The sequence below is a fragment of the Leptodactylus fuscus genome, chromosome 2 (genome assembly GCF_031893055.1).
Source record: "Leptodactylus fuscus isolate aLepFus1 chromosome 2, aLepFus1.hap2, whole genome shotgun sequence".
Taxonomy (NCBI): Eukaryota; Metazoa; Chordata; class Amphibia; order Anura; family Leptodactylidae; genus Leptodactylus; species Leptodactylus fuscus.
Window position 1 is genome coordinate 93,110,547 of NC_134266.1, and position 24,405 is coordinate 93,134,951.

Sequence of the window (24,405 nt, forward strand, 5' to 3'; positions counted from 1 at the left end):
AAAGTTTGATGCCAATATAAAGCAGAGATATGGTAAATTAAATTTATGAAGTTGTTTGGGTAGTGTGACATTATAGATGAAAGGCATGCAAATTCAAAGTTTGAAAATTGCATTTTTTTCAAATTTCTTATTTTTTCATAATAAAAGACAAAACATATCGACCAAAATGTTCCACTGACACGAAGTACAATGTGTCACGAGAAAATCTCAGAATCACCATGATAAGTTAATGCATCTCAAAGTTATTACCACATAAAGAGACATGTCAGATTTGAAAAATGAGGCCTGGTCATTTAGGTACTTTTAGCCTTGGTCTTAAAGAGGTTAAATCCAGCAAAAAAAAAAAAGTTAATAAAATGTATTCAATAAGTTGTAGGCACCCAAAAATGGTGTCATTACAAAATGCATCGCATCCCGCAAACAATAAGCCCTTATATGACCGCGTCACCAGAAAAATAAAGAAAATATAGCCTCTAGCAATGTGAAGACAAAAATCCCCTAAAATCGCCAAATCATTACAACACAACTGGCTGAGTCAGGAAGAGAATACTCGAGTATAAGCCAAATTTTTAAGCAGTTTTTGTACTGAAAAAAGCCCGCCTCGGCTTATACTCGAGTCAAGCAAAAAACAAACATATTTTACTTTTTTTTAGTTTTTTTTTTTTTTTTTCTTGGGGGGGGGAGGTCTATGACCAGCGGCAATAGTAATGTAGAACCTCCCATAAAATAGTGAAAAAAAGAAGCTTTAAAAAAATATAAAAAAATAAAATAAATAAAAGTTCTAAATCCCTTCTTTTCCTAGAATACATATAAAAGTAGAAAATTACTGTGAGGCACATACACATTAGGGATCCCTGTGTCTGAATATAGGATCTGCAGTGCTCTCGTTCCGTCAGGAAGGGGTTAATAGGAGCACTACAGATCCCCTATATTCAGCCAGGCTTATACTCGAGTCAATAATTTTTCCCAGTTTTTTTGTGGTAAAATTAGGGGGGTCGGCTTATACTCGAGTATATACGGTATATAAGCTGTGTGAGCATATATCAGGGGACACCCCAGATTTACAGCTTATGAGGGAAATACTAATACTATTACTGGGTCATAGTAGGGAATTTGGTGTTTCCAATGTCCCCCACACAGCTTATATATTCCCTCTTTGCCATCCGCTCTGCAGTCACATCTGGGATACTAATACTCACTACACCCCCTGATATAGTCTTTGAGTGGTGCAGTTTTCAAAATGGAGTTACTCCTTTGGGGAATCCACTTTTCTGGTACCTTACAGGCTCTACAAACATGACATGGCGTCCAGATACCAAACATCTGAATCTGTACTCAAAAAGCTGCATCGCGCTACTCCCCTTCTGCGCCCTGCTGTGCCCAAACTGCAGTTTCTGTCACATGTTTGACACTGGTGTACCCAAGATAACGTACGTAAGGTCATATGTGGGTATAAACTGATATTAGGGCACAGCTGGACACAGAAGGGAAGAAGCGTTATTTGGTTTTTGAAGCACAGACTGTTTGGTTTTTGGATGCCATGACACTTTTGCATAGCTGAAACGCCAGTAAAGTGGAATCCCCTGATTTGAGACCTTATTTTGGAAACTACACTCCTGAAGGATTTATCCAGGGGTACAGAGAGCATTTTTAACCCCAAAGTGTTGCTATAAATGAATACAAAGCTGATTGTGAGGGGTGAAAACGACAATGCTTCCAGGAATACGTCAGTTCAGTGCGTAATATGTTGTGCCCGACTTGTAGCAGAGATGAATGCTCTGAAAGCCGTTGTGCCCGGGATACCTGCTTACCAGTTTTTGGAGTGTGTCTGCTGACATAAGTTGGGCACAACATATTGGGCACTGAATCGTGAATGATGCAAGAGGCAGATTGGGGACCTTTCTTGTGCCAAACGTGTTCCAGTATCTTCCCTTCACACCAGTTTTCTGACTTACAGAAAAAATTGAATTTGCTCCAGTGTCTCTTTACCCTTAGGGCGGGTTCACACCTGTGCCTGGTCTCCGCTTTGTGGGTCTCCATCTTCTGCTGACAGGAGACGGAAACCCAGCGGTCAGTGTCCGCCCGTGAGCATCTTCTGGTCTCCGCGGCAAAACAGTTTTTTTTTTTTTTTTTTTTTTTTATAAACCGGACACAGTCCTGCATGTCCAACTTTGTGTCCGGATTTAAAAAAAAAAAAAAAAAAAAAAAAGGTTTCGCTGCGGAGAGGCAGGCTCACGGGTGGACACTTTGTAAACCCATTCAAATCAATGGGTTTGTAAACTGACTGCCGGTTTCCGTCTCCTGTCCAGTTTCTCCGGCAGAAGATGGAAACCTGAAAGCGGAGACCGGGCGCAGGTGTGAACCCACCCTTACAGTTCATTAACTAGATTTTTTTTTTTTTTTTTTTTTGCACGTATGATTTCCATATTTTTACTATGGCAGTAAACTGGAGATTTTCTATTTAATGGCCTACAGGTGAAATACATAATAACATGCGTTACTCATTACGTGAATTAAAGCATGAAGTTCTTAAAGAAAAAAAAGCTTAGTGTAAACCCCTGTCTAAATTCCAGTTTTCCTCTGCTAATTTTCTGCTTCAATAACACCTGAAGGGAAAACACCAGCGTTTCTGTAGGTATAACTGGCAAGCTGTGATTTCTATAAATGCAACGGTTTTGGAAATCGCAGCACTGCTGTTCGTATTTTCCTGCAATTTGTAGATGGGAATCGCTAAATGCAGCACATGGAGCTGTAGAATTTTCCAAACAGGGAAATGGTAATTTCAAATGGCTGTATATCCAGTTATTTTTTTTTATCACTTAGTAAAGCTCTACATATTGTCAATGCAAATTTGAAAGGATTTGACCTAAGAGGGAGAATTTTAGAAAGTCTACATAGGTTAAATATATTACAAAAATGTTCAGCGTAGTAGCTGGTGACAGCTGAGAGGCTGCAGCTGTGGGGTCCGATATTTCATCATGTACGGTGTGGCAACATGCCCGCCAGCCATGAGGCATGGTCAGAGAGGACGGAGGAGTCTCCTGTGGGAGAGTAGTATTCTCCAAAGCAGTGTCAGCATTGGAAGGAAGCAGGATGCAGCTGGATGTGGCAGCAAAGCTCAGGCTGCAGGTCCTGTGTCAGCGCTAGTGGAGTGCAAGTGTGCGGAAGAGTTGCCAGCCAGCTCCGAAACAGCATCACTGTCAGAGGACGGTCAGCTGTCTCCCAGGGGGAGGAAGAAATTGGAGATCGGCAAATTGGTTCCCTGAACTGTAAGTGAGTGCCCTGGGGCTTTCCTCAAATGAGTTTTTGCCATTTTCAACACGTCTGCCTTTTTGCACAAAAAATGCACAAAATGCACACGGAGCAAAAAAAGTGCATTTAAACTAACTTACATTTAACATGGAGGTGCGCCTACATCATAAATAAGCACCACAGTAAAGCTAGTCTATAAAAAGACACGCCCCATGAAAAGTATGACCAAAAAAAGCTGCAGATGGTAAATAACCACCATTGACTTCTGCGATACATCCATCAAAACCAAAAATTAAAGATCATTGAAATTCATGTTTGGTTTTTTTTTGTTTTTTTTAAATGCAAAACAGATGACATTCTAAGGGGGCGTTCACACTACCGTCGGTGTCCGACATGTAGTGTCCGCTCCTAGTGTCCGCTCAAAATCTGTCACGGACACTAGGAGCGGACACTAGATGTGTCCGTGACACCTGTCATTCACTTGAATGGGCATCGGGTGCGTTCTTTTGCACTCCGTGCCCGTCCTTCCCTGTCCGCAAGAGAAGATGTCCGACTTCTCAAGCGGACACTAGCTGGGTTGCATGCAGGGTTTTTCTGTCCGCTTGAGAAGTCGGACATCTTCTCTTGCGGACAGGGAAGGACGGGCACGGAGTGCAAAAGAACGCACCCGATGCCCATTTAAGTGAATGACAGGTGTCACGGACACATCTAGTGTCCGCTCCTAGTGTCCGTGACAGATTTTGAGCGGACACTACATGTCGGACACCGACGGTAGTGTGAACGCTCCCTAACATCTAAAACAGAATGGATGTGATTATTGTCATAAACATCCACCTTATAGGTATAAGGGCCCCTTCACACGGAGTTTACACTCCGTGTATTCTGTATATGCGCCGCTCATTTTGTTCATTTTACACATGCAAAAATACATGTGTAAAATGTAGTTAGCCATTGAGTTCAATGGCATGTTCGTATAACACTTTTTGCACGCGCGCAGACGCGTATCACATTGAAAGCAATAGGGGAAAAAAGCAGCCCATTTTACAATTTAAGCTCATTCACAAACTACGGCACAAAGGCTGCAGAAAAACATCTTATTCAAAAGCACATGAATGGTAACTTTAGCTGCAAATCTGCAAGTATTTTCCCTATTGGTTTAATAGAGAAAGAGAAAACTCCCCTGTTACTATAGCGCAGAGCATTGTGGAATATCAGTTATTTACTCAGCACTAAACTCTACAGTCACAGGAATGTGTGTAAAGTGCAGATAAGCTGCATATACTGTAGATTCCATAGAAGTGGAGCTTTTAGCTTTCAGTTTGAGTGTGAATGACATAGCTAACAAGAAGTATAAGATAGCGAACAGGAAGTATTGAAAAGAGTTCTTGGGTAGATTTGAACTGAACTGCTGGTAAAGGCTGGCATTTTTATATATGGCAGATTCCTGGCAGTGTTCCCTCGTACATGCAACAGAAGTGAAACAAATTAACAATTACTTATGTCAAGCTGTGACAGGATGGGAGAGAACGGGAAGTCGTGGTAAATGCGGGAGTGTGTGTGTGTAGATCGTGTAAATGCAGGACCTTCAGAGAAGGTAAGTTGCTGGACCAATCAGGCAGAGGCAAAGGTGTTTAGCTCACACGTGTAGGTTTATTGGAAACAGTTCAGACAGTCCAGCAGTAAATAAAACAAAATAGCTTTCTTCAGCACAAGGATAAATCAGAATAACATAAGCAGTCCTTACTTCAGGGTACAAGAAAGTAAATATCCAAGGTTTTCCTCACCAACACACAAGGTGATTTGTTTGGGCTTTCTCCTCCAGACATATAAGGCAGTGTGTCTAACCAGGTTCTCCTACAAGAGCCGACCACACCCCCCTTCCCATGGCCAACCTTAGTGCTTTAATAGCTGACCACTTGGGTCAGCCAGCAAAACCAGGACTGGAGTACCGGCCTGGGTTTACAACCATACCTAACTCCTGGTCCCATACTCCAGCCAGTCACCTTGTAGATACCAACCACCTCAGTGGAAGATACCTGCCCTCTACCACTTTACCATCTGCCTGTTTACAATAGATAGATCGATATTTTTCCAGACCCCCATATAATAATATTAAACAGAAAAACTGTAGAAGAAAGAAGGAGGTGGCACTGTCCCAGTATCATAAACATCATATTAAACCGCACTAGGAGGGACTGAAGACAATTTCTAGTGGTGCTCAGCCCATTAGATAAAGACAAAGTCCAAAACATTAATTCAACATAGAAGGAAAGAAAAGGGGGCACTCACCTACAATTGTAGCTTTATTCCAATTGTCCAAATAAAAATATAGCAGCAGACAAAAGGGAGAGAGGTGCTCTATACAGTGGCCCCCAGAAACCAAATAATGCTTCTCAGTGGCCCCAAACACCAAATAATTCTTCCTATTGGCCCCCAGACACCAAATAATGCTTCCTAGTGGCGCCCAGACACCTAATAAGGGTATGTTCACATGGTGGAAAACGTGCACCGGCATCCTGCTCCTGATTAGGCCCGAATGAATGGGCCTAATCGGGAGTGAGTCTCGCGGTGCGGCTGCCTCAGCTGCAGAATCTGCGAGACAAAAGGGCATGTCACTTCGTTTTCCCGAGCGGCTCCCATTGAAGTGAATGGGAGCTTTTTTTGCAGGCGGATTTTGAGGTGGGTTCCGCCTCAAAATCCGCCTGCAAAAAACTCTGTGTGAACTAGCTTTAATGTTGCCCACTGGCTTCCAGGCAAATTGTAATGTTTTCCCGTAGACCCCAGACAAATAATAATGTCCCTCTGTAACCCTCAAGCAAGTAATAATGTCCTCTAATGGCACCATCAGAGAGTAATGTCCTCCATTGGCCCCCAGGCAAATAATACTGTCCCCCAGTAGCCCCAGGCACCTGAAAGGGGACATTTCCCCGTTGCAGCACTCCTGGGGGATCTCCATGGCACTGTGGTTGGGAATCGCTGGGTTAGGAAATGTATATTTAAATATACAATGTTCTGGCATATAGAGGGGGCAGACATCAACAATTTCAATTGTATCAGGATCTGCATGATGCCATAAGATTTAAATGCACTGTCCCCTCCATATATCTCGGACCTAATCTCCCGCTACCTGCCCACACGTAACCTCAGATCCTCCAATGACCTCCTGCTCCGCTCTGCTCTCATCCGCTCCTCACACAACCGCCTCCAAGATTTCTCCCATGCATCCCCCATACTCTGGAATTCCTTACCAAGACACATAAGACTGACCCCCACAATCACAGGCTTCAAGAAGGCCCTGAAGACTCACCTATTCAGGAAGGCCTACAACCTCCAATAACACCATCACCGCACCGCCATCTGTACAGTCTCCCCCTCTCCTTCTGTCTCTCCCCCCTTCCCTCATAGATTGTAAGCCCTCACTGGCAGGGCCCTCTACCCCACTGTGCCAGTCGGTCATTGTTAGTATTATATCTACCTGTATATTTTGTGTAAACAATAATAACAATAATAATTACATGCTGATACGTTTCTGCTCCACTGATCTTAACTCTGACAAGGAACTGTACCTAGAACACATCTACATCACTCCGCAGACAGGCTCGATTACATTACTTCAACGAGACATAGACACGTTGTGGTCATGGCACCTTCAGGCTGAAGACCTGAATGCCTAGTGTACGACAGGTTACAGCAAATGGAACCCTAGATACAAATCTGGTGAATATATATGATACACAATTCTATAGAACTAGAGAAAACATCATTTTTACAATTATTTCTAATATAGATGATTGTTAAAGGGGATGATGAGCCCATTTTAAAAAAATGGCTAAAAGATTTAGAATGTTCTAAAATAATAAGGTCTCCTACTGCCATTTCACAAATGTTACTCTGGTCTCTCTATAGTGGCCTGAAGAAATGACATTTCAACATAATCATGTGACTGCTGTGGCAAGTGACAGATTGCAGCCATCACATATTAAAGCTTCATTGCTGTAGGCCATTATAGAGGGACCAACGGTGAAGCTGCGTGATGGAAGTCTGGAAGCCGAGTAATACTTTTGTTATCCTACAGCTTTCAAAAGCTTTCGACAAATGATTGTTAAGGGATGTGCAAAGACCGAGGCACGCTGCACTTTACAGTCCCTCTAACTTAGCAAATCCCATCCACACTCTGCGGAAAAACACGCAGTAGAGATGCTGCCATTTACAAAACCATTGCCCTTTCGAAAATTCTACAATTCTGTGTACCGCACTGATCAGAGCGAAACCCGTCTGCACATTGGAGAAAAATACAGGTAGCGGATATGCTGCACTTTCCAAAATGCGTTGCGTTTTTAGAAATTGCAGCATGCCAATTATACCTACATAAATGATGGCGGTTTCCCTATAGGTATAATTGAAGCAGAAAGTCTGCAGAGAAAAACTCTCCGGACTTTCTGTGAAAAGTGCTGCAGGAAAAAACGCAATGCGTTTCCGCCACAGTGCTACTTTTCTGCGGCCCGCTATGTGTGGCCTTGGGGCTCGTTCACACGTGAGCCCAGGGGAGGTTTTTGACAGCAGATTTCACGTCAAAAACCTCCCCTTACAATGGTGGTCTATGCAGACTGCCAGGCTTCTTTTTTCCGCTAGCGGCGGGCTGCTGCTAGCGGAGAAAAGAAGTAACCTGTCCTATCTCATTCATTTGAGCCGACAGCGGAGGGGAAAGCAGCGACCGCGATGGTCGCGGCAGGCGGGTTTTGACCAGAGAGAGACGCGGCTCGCCGCGTCTCTCTCGGTGTCAAAACCCGCGCAGGCAGTTCACGTGTGAACTAGCCCTTGGCCTAATACTGTATTTATATCTCACTGGGTTAATTTATCATCATGCCTAGTTTGTTGACATGGTTGCTTACCAACCAGTGGTGATCAAAATGTTTGTTGCTGCATGAAATGAATGCCATGCTTTATAATGAAATATGATCTAAACTTCACAAAACGTTGATCAATGAAATGCCAGTCTGGGTTTTATATCTCATTAACCTGTTCATCGCCTGTGACAAAATATACCTCATAGGCAGCATCAGTTGCTGTAACATGACATACATTACTGTCATAGCAATGTTGCGGGTACTGTCAGTATACCTGCAAAATCACTGGCTAGAGTGGTCCTGTAATATACAGCCCTGGTCCAAATAGTGGGGTTGAAGAAAAGTCTATTCCTGGAAATTAACCTCCTCAGGGTGTGATGTACAGGGGATTCAGAAACTCTGCTTTCTTTCCCAAAAGCAGTCTTTATTGCAGCAGACAAGCTTAAAGGTACAGGTAGTGCTGCTCAGCATATCAAAACAAACAAATGAAAATAAAGACCTACACCTCTCCGGCGGCTTACTAAACGAGTTGTTCCCTCACTAGCCAGGGGGCCAGCCTACTGCTGACCTCCTAACAAACAGGGTTCACAAGTAATCAAGGGGTACACATACCCGGCCCTTTAACAGCGTCCTTTTTGGCAGAGCTTTCCCAGACTGGTTGAGTGTGTGTTTCAGTCTCTTTCTCCTCTCTCTCACTAACCAGCACACCTGTGCTACTTACAGAGCTCTGCTGGTCGGTTCCCAAGACTGGAATAGATTGCCTGCAGGACTGGCCCGAACTTTACTCCAGTCCGGGACCTACAAGCTAAATGCCTGTGCGTACTGCAACAGTCTTGGGGAAAAATAACGGTTCTCTCCACTTCACAAGGGCTATGATCAAACATGATCTCATCATTGTACAAGGGAGCAAGCCTCCTAGTTATGGTGATCTTCTGACTTGGTGACATAATAACCAGAGCTGGGCCACCTTCCAGACCAGAACCTGACAAGGCTCCCAAGGCTGTTTCTTGTATATCGCCAGGTTCACACTAGCATTCAGGTTTCTATCCTTCAGGTCCGCTTGGGGAACTGAAAGACAGAAGCCATAGCCACTTTGCAAGCGGTTACACATGGAGACCTGGAGACCCATGGACTATGTACTTGGCTGTGTGAATAAGCTCTTAGAGTCATATAAAATACATAATTTCCTCTCTCATATGACACCAAAAGCACGTTTCTACGTTTTATACTTCCCAAAAAGATTTCTTGGGGCTACAGAAAAAAAAATCCAACTGTGCTAGAATCACTAGAGACACAACTTTTAAAGGAAACAAAGAACTAAAGTGGGTGGAGATGGTGAAAGGCCCTCTTTAAGGCTTTAGAGCCACGTTGACTTTTTTGAGCCAAAGTCAGTAGTAGATTGAGCAGAAGTGAGAAATACAAGAGCTTCCTATATATTTTCCGTTTCTTTTCTGGCCACTCTTGTCTTTGGCTAAAAAAAAAAAAAACAGCAAAATATGCAACAAAAAAAAAGTTGCATTTCTGTAACCTAGGGTGAGGCCCCACGTTGCAGGAATGCAGTTTTTTTTTTGTTGCAGATTTTGTTGCATTTTTTTTAGCCAAAAACAATGACTATAAAATAAATCTATAGGAAGTTCTTATACTTCTATCTTCTACCTAATCCACTCCTGGCTTTGGCTCAAAAACCACAACAAAATCTCTGCAACGTGGGGCCTCAGCCTAAGGGTGCATGCACACTACGTAACGCCGGGCGTGTATGAGAGCCGTACACGCCGGCATTACAGCAGACTGCCGAACACTTCCCATTCACTTCAATGGGAGCGCTCGTAACAGCGGCGTTTACGAGCGCTCCCATTGAAGTGAATGGGAAGTGCTCGGCAGCCCTGCTGTAACGCCGGCGTGTACGGCTCTCATACACGCCCGGCGTTACGTAGTGTGAATGCACCCTAACAGTGTTTCTCTGATGCTGTTAAAAATGCCAAAAAATTTGTGGAAAAGATGCATTTTTTTGTTACACATTTTGAGCCAAAGGCAGGAGCGGATTAAGCAACAGGGGGAAATGTAAGGCCTGGTTCACATCTGCGTTCGGTATTCTGTTCGGGGAGTCCGCTTGGGGACCCCCCCCAACAGAATACTAAACACGTTGAAAAGAGGTTAGCAAAGAAACCACATGGACCCCATAGGCTAAAATGTCTATGTCTGTGTGTTTTCCGCGCGTGTCCACAAGAGTCATGTGGACAGAAAACTACTTCTCCACATGATTCGTATGGACACCGCACAGATCTGTGCCCGGTGTGAAGAGCTTACGGCCCGGTACCGTAGCTCTTCTATGGTCAGAAGGGCGTTTCTGACCATTAGCCAGGAACGTCCTTCTGCCTCGCGGCGCCAATCGCGCTGTACTGTGGAGCCGGGAGGAACGCCCCCTCCCTCTGCTCACACAGCTTGTCCGTAGACGAGTATTATCAGGAGAGGGAGGGGGCGTTCCTCCCGGCTCCACAGTACAGCGCGATTGGCGCCGCGAGGCAGAAGGACGTCTCTGGCTAATGGTCAGAAACGCCCTTCTGACTGTAAAGCGCTACGGTACCGGGACCGATAGCGCTTTACACCGGGCATGGATCGGGAAAGCCGACAGTGCGCTGAATTCAGCGCACTGTCAGCTTTCTGGCAGAATATAACACTGCATGTGCCCAGATATGGTGAAAGGTCCTCTTTAAGTCCCCTCTGCTGAGACTTCCTATTGTGTATGTGACATTACCGGCGGTATGATGTAATACTAGAAAGCTGACAGTATTATTCCATGCACTGTCATTTGTGCAGGAGATACCTGTACATGTTTTGGAACTGTCAGAAGGGCGGGGCTTACCAACCAGCGTCATCACTGTGCGGAAACGAACCCCCCACCCCAATAACAGTGTTCTTCCATAGCATTCCCGCCCAGCGATGACGCTAAGCATAAAGGTCCGCCCTTCTAACGATGAAGGGATAGCCGTGCTGTAACTAACGCCTCCGATATCTCCGGTACCGGGGCATATACCGTGCGCTTAATCCAGTGCACGCTCTTCTTCCCGGCGGTATATACAAGCGCCATAGGCCGTGAATGGCTCTGCCCACAATACAGTAACTGTACACTAGCCATAAGCCTGACTGCTGCTCCTCCAGTCCCGCCTTGTTTCCCGTCAGTGACCTGGTAGGGCCGTCTTCTGAGAAGGGGGCGGTTCTGTCTTGTGTGCGGGGGTCCTGGGCTTCTCCTCACCATAGTTCCGGGTACAGCGGTGTGGACACGCCGGGTGGAGAGCAGCTGTGTGCGGGGTGTCACTGAGGTAACTGGCGCTGTTACCGGGGCTGTGTATACATACGTACAGGCTGTGGTAGGCGCTGATATGTGCGGCCATGAGCGCAGATCCTGTGGGCACACCCTTATGTTGTCTGTAATGTCTCGCTGTGTTGCGCCATAGGACTGGGCTGCTTCTATGTACGGATGGCTTGTTATGAGGTCTAGCCTGGTGATGGCGCTTTAGGAAAATCTCTGGAATAGAAAGGAGTTTTGTGCCAGGTGTGGTGGTCTTTTGCTATGCAGCCAATGGTTGGTGCACCCGTTTTAAAGAAAATGTACTGTGTATACTTATGGCAGGTGGGTGTCTTATCTTGTGGGTGGTCTATGGCTTGTATTTAACTCTTTAGATTATTTCACTTTTTGGGGATAGGATTAATGTATGAAAGTCCTTTGGCAGGGGTGCAAAAGCCCACGGGGGGAGTCGCCTCTCTAAAACCCCTAGGATGCCATGGTTGCTTTTGATCGTGTCAGGGGTATTAGCATCAGGTGCCTGGCTGTGAGCGCGACAGACTTTGCATTATTCAACTGCAATTGACTTTCTATGCAGGATAAGGGTTATTACTTATAGGTGTAGAAAGTTTGTCAGTCACTAATGGGTTAATATATATATATTTTGTTTTAACCTCCATAACCAACCAGATTTTTTTTTTTTTTTTTTTTGCATGAGTGCAGCACTGTTGGAATAATTTCTCTAGCTTCAACTGTTCCTGAGCAATCGGTGTAGTTAGTTTTGGTGCCTGCTATGGTAATTGCACACTCAAATATAACATGGCAGGTGTCAGAGAAAGCAAAGACACATGATGCATAAGTTAGTGGCGGCCAGAGTCGCCCTCCCTTGTCTGTTATTGCTTGATACCACCCACTTGATGGTAGAGAGCCTAATTATCGTATTAGGCACCAAAACTAACTGTACTAACTAACCCTCACCATTGATAAAAAGCTCCAACTGTGCTGGAAACAGTGGAGCAGCATCTATTTAAGGACTGGAGTTAGACTTATTTTTCTAACACATCCTACAGATAAGAGAGTTCATGTTTAGACTTTGATTGCTCCTTGTTCCTCAAACCACTCCTGAAAATAGTTTTGCAGTGTGGCAGACCCTCTACCATTAGGGAATACTGTTAACAAGAACTAGTGTTAGTAGTTTACAATGTTTTAGTGGGTGGTTTGTATCAGTGTGTGACAGATTTCCCAGCAGGATAATGCTTAGTGCATAGTTTTCCATCTCTTCCCAGTCTAAGTGATAAATGGACAGCAGTGTGCATATGCATTTGTGAAAAAAAATGTTATTCACCAGGCCATCTTCATCCACTGCTTTATGGACAATGCCCATTGTAGGGGCTGTCAGTATGGCCACTGTGATGGTCTGTGGCTATAGGGCCCTAAATGCATTTAATGGGGTTGTCTGTGATAACCATAAAACCGTAGACTAATCTAAACACCCTGACCCTTCTTACTTTCTAAATAAGCATTTTTGATTAATAATGTAATTTACCCATATTTGTGGGGCGGTCATGTGACTGCCCCAGGGACATTTTTTGACTATCCAGTGACTATCCATTTTCCCATTTCTGGAAACGTATCGTCACTACTACTCCCTCTCCCATCCACATAATCTTACTTACCTATCGTCTTCCTATCTTGGCTTCCGTCTCGGGGACCGACTCCTCCTCTTTCGCTGAAGTTGGTATGCACATGTGCAATAGAGCCAGGATCCTGGTTTAGTGCTGAAGCTGATAATACATCTCTAATGTGCAAGCAGGGAGCCTGCGCAATAGAGAAGTATTAAAGGCACAGTGCTGCATTTTCCCCGCAGAAGAAGACAGGTAAAATATAATAGGGTAGGGGGGTGGGCTGAGTGAGGTTGGAAGGGCTAGCAGTGGGAGGAATAGCTAGGGAGACGGGGGGGGGGTGGGGGGGAGGAGAAGGAGTGAGCGGGAGAGCCTACAACTACCAGAATGCATTGCAGCAGGAAGCTACACACCAAAGTAACAAATGCAGACGATTCTAGACTTTCCCAGAGAAACCCAGAAATCACTCAAAACACTGCTAAAGTTATATGGGTGCACTTATTAACCCATTAGTAACACTAGCAGACTTTTTTTTTTGTAATGGGGCTGGAGGAGGGGGCGGGTCAAAGAGTTTGTGCCATCCGGCATCTCCATAGAGTCACGTAGCGCCATATTATATGGTTTGGGAGTGCGCAATCCATATTATATTGTGCGGGGACTACTGTACAGCAGATTATTCTGTGTATGTATGTGTAAAAAATATGCAAATCTATTCTCCTGGATGGAATTAGGAGAACAGAGTGCACTCTGTACACCACCCTATAGAGGGCAGCATCCTTAACATCATGAACAACTCAGTTATAAAGTCTTTTAATCGTGATGTGGATTTAATTGCCAAATCAATATTTCTGTCCCAAAAGGAACAGATTCCCAGCTATGGACAGCGCTGTTTCGGCCTATTGGGCCATCCTCAGCATAGCGTAGGGATACTGATTTGGGGGTCATTCCATATTAAGTGATCCAAATGGGAATATTTTTTTTACCTGACGTCTTTAGATTTTTTTTATTTTTTATGAAGTACAACTTAAGTTAATTACAAATAAAAAGTTTTGAATTTTTTTCTTCATCAGTTAATTTTGTATAGACTTCTAAAGTTTTGAAAGTGTGAATTTTGGCCTGTTATGGCTTTACATTTTTTAACATATCTTGGGCTAGAATTAAGATAAATAGGTGGGAGAGGCATCATTTTTCTCAGAGTGGTACCGGCTTTCATTTGATATGTCACAAGACAATGTTTCATTATATTTTGTTTTGGAGAAATCAAATTCAAAATTTTGATGCGCAATTGTGAAAAAATGCATTTGTGTTACTTGTGTTCTTGGTTATATTTGTACAGGTTTTCAACTTGGGACCAAATTGGGATCAAATTTTTTTTTTTTTTTTATTTTTTTTTAAAGCCTTGAATCATCTGATTTTGTGATGGTGAGAGCTTCTTCCTTTTTTCTTTTCAAATTACAACTTGCTGAATTCAACATTTATATGCAACAATAAAAAAACATAAAAAACAAATACTGTAAGTGCCAGAACAAATACATCTTATCATCAGAACACAGCTTGTTCAGCATATTCAACCTAAATGCATTGAACAAACCGAAAGAAAAAAGCTGCTCATATCCTCAAGTGCGATTTTCTAAATAGTCTCATCCTAATTATATGTTAACAAGAGTACAAGAGCCAATATTTATAACACCTATTTCTACATGTAACAATTGTTTTTTATTATATCACTAAACATGTAATTTATCAAGAAAAATAGTCCAGTAGATAAATCCTCATTCTATAAAATATGAACTAATCAAACAATTAATAGGACATTTTTAAACTACTGGCCTTTTATCATCAATTTGTCCTTATCTGACGTGCACTACAATAAGTGTCCTTCCATACTACCTAGTAATTGTACATTAGCATCAAGTCCTCAGTCATTCCTTACATCAGTGACTGCATCAACATATAATGAGCAATGTAATATGAGAATATACCAACATGACTTCTGTATTAATTACTCTGCTCTACCTTTAATAATAAGGGACATGCATCAAACATGAAGATTGGAACCTCCCTTCTTGTGGTTATCTGAGGTGAACTACAATAAGTGTCCTACCAGAAACACACCTCTGAGAGAGATGGTCCCACTCTAGTGTCATATTACAGGACCTGTATACTGCTAGTCTGACAATAGTTAACATTACAATTTTGTGAGGTGGATCATTCTCTGTACATATCTCACATATAGACCCCACACTTTTAGACCACAGGCTGAACAGATCTGAATTCAAGATTTTCGGAATGACACTGTAATAGTTATATTTTAAAATATTATCCCATCGCGATCCCAACTTGAATTTTGGTACAGATGTGGCTAAGGGCATAGCAGGCCCATGTGCATTTTTTTGAAATTTTTAAATAAAACCTTTTTTTCGGAAATGCGTTTTAAAATTTTGCGTTTGCATTCACATGGATAAAATATTAACAAAGATACTCTTGTGACATATTTGTTGAAAGCCTGTATAATTCTGAGTAGAATGGCGGTTATTTTGTTTCTCTATCTTTTTTCTAGCCTATGTTATGAGGAGAAATGTAAAGGCAGGCAACACAGAAATTCGCACTTTTTCTGAACTTTGAAAATCAAAAAAAAATTCTAGAATTTGTTTTTTTCTTCACATTTTGCATTCTCTGACACACTATTACCAAATAACAAAATCTCAAAAGAATTAAAAATATAGAGGGAAAAATAATTGGTTCACTTGACACGGAATGACCCTTTGGCAGAGTGAGAGACTATAGACCAGGGTCAGGGGACACTCGTCCACATCAGGGAGCGTGTGTGCCTACATAGGCGGTACAGAGACTTACAAGTCATTCCTGCTCCGCTAGGGATTATGGGTAAAAAATATGCAAATCTATTCTCCAGGATGGAATTAGGAGAACAGAGTGCACCCATAATCCCTAGCGGAGCAGGAATGATTTGTAAGTCTCCGTACTGCCTATGTAGGCACACACTCTCCCTGATGTGGACGAGTGTCCCCTGACCCTGGTCTATAGTCTCTCACTCTGCCAAATCCGTATCCCTACGCTATGCTGAGGATGGCCCAATAGGCCGAAACAGCGCTGTCCATAGCTGGGAATCTGTTCCTTTTGGGACAGAAATATTGATTTGGCAATTAAATCCACATCATGATTAAAAGACTTTATAACTGAGTTGTTCATGATGTTAAAGGGGATCTATCAGCAAAATCATGCTGATAGAGCCCCACATATGCGTGCATAGCCTTTAAAAAGGCTATTCAGGCACTGTAAAAGTTAAATTAAACTACCCCCCCCCCCGTTTTAAAATAATAACTTAAAAAAGAATGTTCTCTACTTACGGAACGTGCACCCTGGGCGGACATTCAGGGTGCGCCGTCTTCTTCTTCCCTGCCTCTTCTTCCTCTGACGTCTTCGGGTCCCGTCCTCCTCCGGCGCTTGCTCGCGGACACTGATAAAAAAAAAAAATAGCCTGGGCGCATGCGCAGTAGCACGCGGCTTTTACTACGGCTACTGCGCATGCGCCCGGGCTATTTTTTTTTTTTTTTAATCAGTGTCCGCGAGCAAGCGCCGGAGGAGGACGGGACCCGAAGACATCGGAGGAAGAAGAGGCGGGGAAGAAGATGAACACACACCCTGGATGCCCGCCCAGGGTGCACGTTCCGTAAGTAGAGAACATTCTTTTTTAAGTTATTTTAAAACGGGGGGGGGTAGTTTAATTTAACATTTACAGTGCCTGAATAGCCTTTTTAAAGGCTATGCACGCATATGTGGGGCTCTCAGCATGATTTTGCTGATAGAGCCCCTTTAAGGATGCTGCCCTCTATAGGGTGGTGTACAGAGTGCACTCTGTTCTCCTAATTCCATCCAGGAGAATAGATTTGCATATTTTTTACCCATAATCCCTAGCGGAGCAGGAATGACTTGTGAGTCTCCGTACTCCGTACTATGTAGGCACACACTCTCCCTGATGTGGACGAGTGTCCCCTGACCCTATGTATGTATGTGTGAATATTTATATCTATTTACCACCAATACATTTGCCGTTGCAGCATGGCTCCCACATGGTGAAACGTTTTGTTACTATAGCAGCTGGAAGCCTAATACATACCCCCGGGAGGGCCGGGACTGTCATAGTAATATAGCTATTGTGATTGGTCTATGACAGTTGTATTGTAGTTTCTACGGAGCTAATAACATAGGTTTTGCCTTTGTTTTCTCCTTGATACAGAACAAAACTTGTTGTCCCTTCTTCATGGTCTAGTTGTTTTTAGATAAGCGAGAAAACAGACATTCATATCAAGGCATGGAACTCCTCTTCTTTACTGGACTTTGGGTTAGTACAAAAGGATGGAAGGATCGCATTCTGGTATCTGTGAAAATTTGCCACTACCTTTTAGGTTTGTTTTCAAAATGAACTTTTCATCCAAGATATGATCCGGCACTTTTGTCGAGAGAGCCCGCAGTTCCTCCTGGAATGCCACCAAAAAACACCATTTTGAGAGTAAGCAGCCTCAGTTTAATTTTAATCTATGGGTTGAAAAGAATTCTTAGACGTTGTTGTAAAGACCTAATTTAGATTCCAGGGTGGAGTTAGGTTAGAAATTTTTGGTTTTAATATAGTAATGGTTCTACAGAACCCTTAATCTGGTGTTTGCTGAGGCACACATCAAAAATGGTCTAAGGCAGGGATCTGTACCTTTAAGATATTTAGGGAAAGGCCTTTCTCCAGGCCTGCTTGCCGGAAATTCAGACTCTTATTTGCATAATATTTGTCTTGGCAGTATTTCGGATCTGAACACGACACTAAGAACAAAACCTGTTCCAGATATTGTGACAAATAGAAATAGTGGCTGATTTACGAGTGAGTGGCTATTAGATTGTATGACTGGGGCAGAAAGGCGTTTTGCCGCTAAGATCGACCTTTCAACTTCCGGGCAGTCAAGTGAAGATTCCCCAGGTTTGGATGAACAACTAGGCCCTGGAGAGGAAGGAAGATGGAACTTTTCCTCTGCAGCTAGGTCTTTTTGTAGACTGAATCAAGATCTTTTTAGCAAGTATGGGGCTCTTAAGATTAGCTGGACATGTTCTCCTTGGGGTTTTTGCAGCTCTCTAGGAATCCAAGGTAGAGGAGGATATGCATAACTCAAATTTGAAATCCCACTCTTGGGTTAGGGCATCTATTGCTGTTGTATTGTCCTGTGAAAGGTGTGAAAGTTCCAGTATTCCTTTTTTTTTTTTTTTTTTTTTTTTTTCTGATGCAAAGAGGTCTAATTCTTGAGGACCCCATTTGTAAACTAGAAGACAAAAGACCCCTCAATGCAGAGACCATTCACCTGGGTCCAGATAGTTCCTGCTCACAAAGTTCGCTATGAGTTTCTCCTCTCCTTTTAAAATCACTGCCGTGATGGAAAGAACATTTTCTTTCTGAAGAATTGAAGATGCCTGAATCTTCTTCCATCCTGGTGTTGAAAGAATGCGACGGCCATGGAATTGTCCGAGAATATTACTGGGTGCCACCACGCCAGTAGATATTGAGATTGGTGAATCGCCTCCCATATGGCTCTCAATTCTGATGTTCTTGTACGTGTGCATCCCAACCCCAGATATTTGCGTCCCTCAGATTCAGAACCTCCATTAATGCATTCTTCTGAATGAGAGGAATCATGGAATTTATAGTTTCCATTTGGAAACTTCTGTAGATTATTAAGGGGATATTGTCACTCCTTAGGGAGAGACCACCATATAGGTGTGTGGAGATTTATTAAGCCTTTAGCACTCCACTTCGCAAGGAACCATGGGAAGAATATGCAAATCTGTCTTCCGTGATGTAATTAGGAAGTCAGAAGCTGCCTCATTGTTGCAAACCAATAGAGGGCGCTCACTGGAATGTGCAAGCCTGTCTTCCCTGATGTAGTTAGGATGACAGAATTCCAGTGAAATAACCCAATAAAGGCTGCTCCCTTTAGCATCATGCTCGACCTTCCAAGAGGCCTTTATTTTGCAATGACGCTGGGATTATTACCAGGTATAGTCTCTCAATCGAGGATGGCCGTTTCGATGTACTTGGTTTGCAACAATGAGGAAGCTTCTGACTTCATAATTACATCATGGAAGACAGATTTGCATATTCTTCCCATGTAGATTATTAGTTAGAGATTTTTAATTGTCCTGTATGAGACGTTTGGCTTCTGCCCTAGAAACAGGCGAGAGTAGTGCCATGCTCCCTAAATATTTCTTACAGGAGGGTGGGGAGCAAATTCTATTTTGTAACCCTCCCTTAAGGCTCTTTAAAATCTAAGGATTATGAGTTACTGTCTCCCATTTTTTGACAAAAAGGGAAAGCCCTCCCCCACACCTTAACAATGTCATTGTTGATTGGGGTTAAGGAGGAAATCTTTTCCTCTACCCCCTGAGATAGGTCCAGCGCCCCGACTTATCCTGGTCTCTATAGTCTTTATTTCCAGACTTGAACAGATGAATTTTTTTTCTAGGTTTAGAGGGTCTATTCTCCGGAAAACCCTTTTTCTTATCCATAGCGCTATCAAGGATTTTCTCCTACTAATTTTCTTTCAAAAGGAAGGTCACAAGGCTTAGATTGTGACTTTGGATCAAACATTGGTCAAAGGGGGACACAAAGTCAAAATACAAGCTTTGTGACCTTCCTTTTGACGAACAATTATGCGGCGTACACACTTGTGTCTGCTGTCTGCTTAGTGGTTTCCATCCTAATCCCCGGTGAAACTGGATAGGGGATGGCTTGCGGTCATTTTTTTTTTTAAAACCTATTCATTTGAATGGGTTTTTAAAACAAACCGCCGGTGTCCGTATGCAGCCTCTCCGTGGGGAAACAGGGTTTTTTTTTTTTTTTTTTTGGTACAGACAAAAAGTCTTGCAGAGTGAATGAAGCCGGTTAGAAAGTTGCGCAAATGCACCTTTTCTTCAAATCCACCCCATTCTGAACTTTATTTTTACAGCTTTCCAATACATTGTATAGAGTAATAAATTATACCATTATTAAGAACGATTTGTCTCACAAACATTAAGACCTCATATGGCTCTGAGAACAGAAAACTAAGGAGGTTATGGGGTTGGGAAGTAGTGGGGAGTCAAAAACGAAAATTGAAAAATAACTCTGGCGGGAAGGGGTTAAAAAAATAACATCCCATTTTTAGGGCAGCCCCAACTGATGCTTGTTTGAGTGTTATGGATTATTGGTATTTGCATGAATATATATTGATCTTGTGTGATGTTCCTAGTATGCAGTAGGAGGGACAACTGGAGACAGGGTCATGAGTACCAAGACTCATTGATGCGTGTAGTTAATGAAGATTAGCTCATTTCATGTGGTCCCACAAGGATAATGTAGCATAAAATCATTAAAGGGATTCTACCACTAAAACACTTTTTTTTCTAGTTACCACGTCGGAATAGCCTTTAAAAAGGCTATTCGTCTCTTACCTGTGGAAGTGCTCTCCGCCGCGCCGTTCGTTCAAAATACCGGTTTGTACCGGTATGCTAATGAGTTCTCTCGCAGCGATGGGGGCGTCCCCATTGCAGCTCGAAAACTGACCGCAGCGCCGCCTCTCCGGTCTTCGGTGTCCTCCCCTTGCCTCTTCAGCGTCTGTCGGACGCCTGCGCAGTATGCTCTCTGTTCGGCGAAAATTGCCGAACGTACTGCGCATGCGCGAAAGTTCGGTGCTCGCACTATGGCTGGGATCACAATTTCGCGCATGCGCAGTACGTTCGGCAATCTTCGTCGAACAGAGCGTACTGCGCAGGCGTCCGACAGTACGCTGAAGAAGCAAAGGGAGGACACCGAAGACCAGAGAGGCGGCGCTGCGGTCAGTTTTCGAGCTGCAATGGGGACGCCCCCATCGCTGCGAGAGAACTCATTAGCATACCGGTACAAACCGGTATTTTGAACGAACGGCGCGGCGGAGAGCACTTCCACAGGTAAGAGACGAATAGCCTTTTTAAAGGCTATTCCGACGTGGTAACTAGAAAAAAAAGTGTTTTAGTAGTAGAATCCCTTTAAGGCTGAGATCATACATTGCAGAAACGCAGTTTTTTTTTTTTTTTGTTTGTTTGTTTGTTTTTTGCAGATTTTGCTATGGTTTTTGAAGCCAAGAATGGCTACAAGAGGAATGGAAACTTATAGGAAATACTCATACTTCTACCTGCTGCTCAATCCACTACTGGTTTTGGTTCAAAAACCGCAGCAAAATCGGCCACAGTAAAAGCTGTTTCACAACGTGGGGCCTCAGCCTTAAGGGGTTTTCTCTTCTTCCTGTTTCAGCAGCTTTGTCTGTTCTTCTCACTTTCTGTATTGTCCCCCCCCCCCCCAGCTTGCAGTATCACAATACTTTTGATTACTAGAAATCTAATATGAATGCAGATGAGATAATATGCACATCCTTGTAGAGAAGGGGCTCGGTGTTATGTGTGTTTACATAGAGATAACAGACTTGGCTTTATCAGAAAACTGCAATTAGCTGAACTGATTATGACTCTAAATTAACTAGATCTCAATCCAGTCTGTGGGATATACTGAAGAATAGGTCCAATTCATGGCGGTATCCCTAAAGCTTACAGGATGTCAAGGCGTTGTGCCCTCAATGCAAATGGAAATAAGAAAACTAAAATGTATAAAGTTGATCTAAACTGAATATTCAGTTATTTCCTTGCAGAAATGTTATCGTCTTGTTATAGCACCCCCTGGTGCTCAAAATATATAGGTTTGTACATGGAACTGTAGCAAGGCTCTGTTAGTTACGCATTCCTGGTAGAGTATAGTAAAACTTCTGCTCGATTATTGAAGCAGGGATATGACTTAGACTAGACATAGGATTTCTTCTCAGAAAGCAAAGAAAGCCTATGTTTGGAGGCTGTATGTGGACATGTTCATATGGCGTCATTTGGTTATGATTTTTAGGCAGAGATTGAAGCAGGGGGCTAAAAAAAACCAAAATCTTGCTAGATCTTGCTACCGATTCTACAGGTGAAGCTGTTCAGCCGCAGAACCCGCGTCACGAGACTCCACCTCAAGTGAGAATAATTGGCAAATAAAAGCCTCTGTGTAAAGCCAGAGGGACAGAAAGGGGAAGTCCACCTCAAATTCTGTTCACTTTCTTCTTGGAGAACATTACATTATATTACATTTACTTTATTACCCTTACTGTTATAAATGTTGCCCATGTTTCTCTCTAGTTTTTTAGGCTTATTTGACTTTACCCAAAATGTAACTTTATTATTATATTATTATTCTTTTACATTGTATTTTAAAACCACTGTATTGGCTACATTCATTTATATTGTTTGTACTCATTACTATTAATTAGATGAGATTCTCTACTCACACAGATTTGGTGGGGGTTTATGAATTTACAGATCATGCTTCTCATCAGTGCCAATAACTGAAGCAATGCATGCTGTAATAAACTATTCACCAGAACAACTGTTAGTGCCACTGTAGCACCAGTCCATCAGTACCTGATCTGTGAGGGTCTGACAGCTGAGACCCCTGCAGCTCTGCTATTTTACTCCCGTTACAGTTTTTGCCAGGAGACATACTTCTCACTTTCCTTTAAATTTGTACTGACGTGCTATGGCCCATAGCACGTGGCCCATAAACCTAGAGGTCGTTCAGGCTAAAACTTTTTTTTTTTTTTTTTTTAAATAGATTCCTTTATCAGGCTAATAACACAATATCTGAAGGCAAGCACATTTAAACAGGAATACAGTGTTTGATGCACCATTGATAGAAAGCAGCACACACAAATAAACAGATAAGTCATCAAACACTGTATTCCTGTATAAATGTGCTTGCCTTCAGATATTGTCTTATTAGCCTGATGAAGGAATCAAGTTATTCCAAAAGCTCGCAAAATTTGTCATCATTTTTTTGTTAGCCATTAAAAAAGGTGTAAAAGATAAGATAATTTTTTTTCTTATACAAATTATGTGGTGAGTGAGCAGCACAACTCTCGGTATATAAACATTACTGCCAGCCAAGCTGTCCCGAACAGCAGATTTGCAGGGGTGCTGGCTGTCACATCCTTGCAAGTTAATATTGATGGTCTATTCTAAGAAAACTGGATAACCCCTTTAAAAAAAGACTAAGGGCTAGTTCACACAGCAGTTTTTTTTTTTTTTTTGGCAGTGCATTTTGACGTGGAATCCACCCGCCAAAAATGGCTCCTATTGACTTCAATGGGAGCCACTTGCTTTTTTTTTTTTCCCCCCACTAGCTAGTAGCGGGAAAAAAAGAAGCGACATGCCCTATCTTGCCACAGAGTCCTGTGGCTCGAGACACGTTCCAGTGTAGGCCCATTCATTCAGGCCTACACTGGAGCGGGAGGCCGCGACAGAATGCCAGTGCTGCATCGGCATTCTGTCGTGGCTAGCTGCGCGGAATGTTCACACGGCGGAAAAAGGTTTCCGCATCCTTTTACTCCGTGTGAACATATCCTTAAAGGAATCAAGTAGAAGCAGCATTGCGTTTGACTGTATATATTGCATACAGATTCTGGCAGCCAGATCTTCTGATCAGTGCAGGTTACGGGTGTTAGATCCCCACTGAACAGATGATGTAATCTTGGATGATATCCAGAAGGGTGTGGCCACATCTTTACCTATTGACTAACTGGCTATTGTGACATCCTGGCAAACACATGGAAGTGAGCTGACATAATTGATGGTATAATGGTCTTAAATATGTGCTGAGTTGTAATTTTATGAAAAATTAATAAGAATTAAATTTTAATTGTTGGTGAGAGAATGTAATTACCTACTGTAAGGCCTCATGCACAAGACCATGTGCACAGTCAGTGTGCTAGTCATGTTTTTCACCTTTGGCTGCCAGGGCAAATTGCAACATTAAAAACTATACTAAACTTGCCTATATATTTTCTTAAAGTAGACACCTGACACATTGTCAAAATGCCACTTGGTAATGTATACAAATGAGCACCTTCATGCAATTTTGATTTAAAGTGTATGTTTTATTTTTAAAAAAAAACAAACAAACCCCAAAAACAAATGGAAACCAAACAAAAGGTTATATGCGCCACACTTCCTAAAAGTGTTCAGCATGTGGAAAGTTCATTCATATCACTAAGGCCTACACCTGTATGCACAGTTCTTCTTAAAATCACCGGAACTGGAAGGAACGTAAAGCTGCTTTGAAGCTGGAAATGTTAAAAAAAAAAAAAAAAAAAAAAAAGTAACATCCTATAAAATGTAGGGATTAAAGGGATTCTACCATTAAAACACTTTTTTTTTTTTTTTTTTTTTTTTCTGGTTGACAAGTAGAAATAGCCTTAAGAAAGGCTATTCTTCTCCTAACTTTAGATGTCTTCTCCGCGCCGCGGTT

At 42.7% G+C, this 24,405-nt stretch overlaps 1 protein-coding gene across 4 annotated transcripts in view; it reads left to right on the forward strand.

The window, feature by feature from the left end:
• Positions 1 to 11,314: 11,314 nt before the first annotated feature.
• Positions 11,315 to 24,405, forward strand: part of LOC142194791 (complement decay-accelerating factor-like) — an 86,224-nt gene continuing 73,133 nt past the window's right edge. For all 4 annotated transcript variants that reach the window (XM_075264154.1, XM_075264155.1, XM_075264156.1 and 1 more), the window contains exon 1: positions 11,315 to 11,419. The gene's annotated coding sequence lies outside the window, so the exon portion shown is untranslated. The remainder of the gene's footprint in view (positions 11,420 to 24,405) is intronic.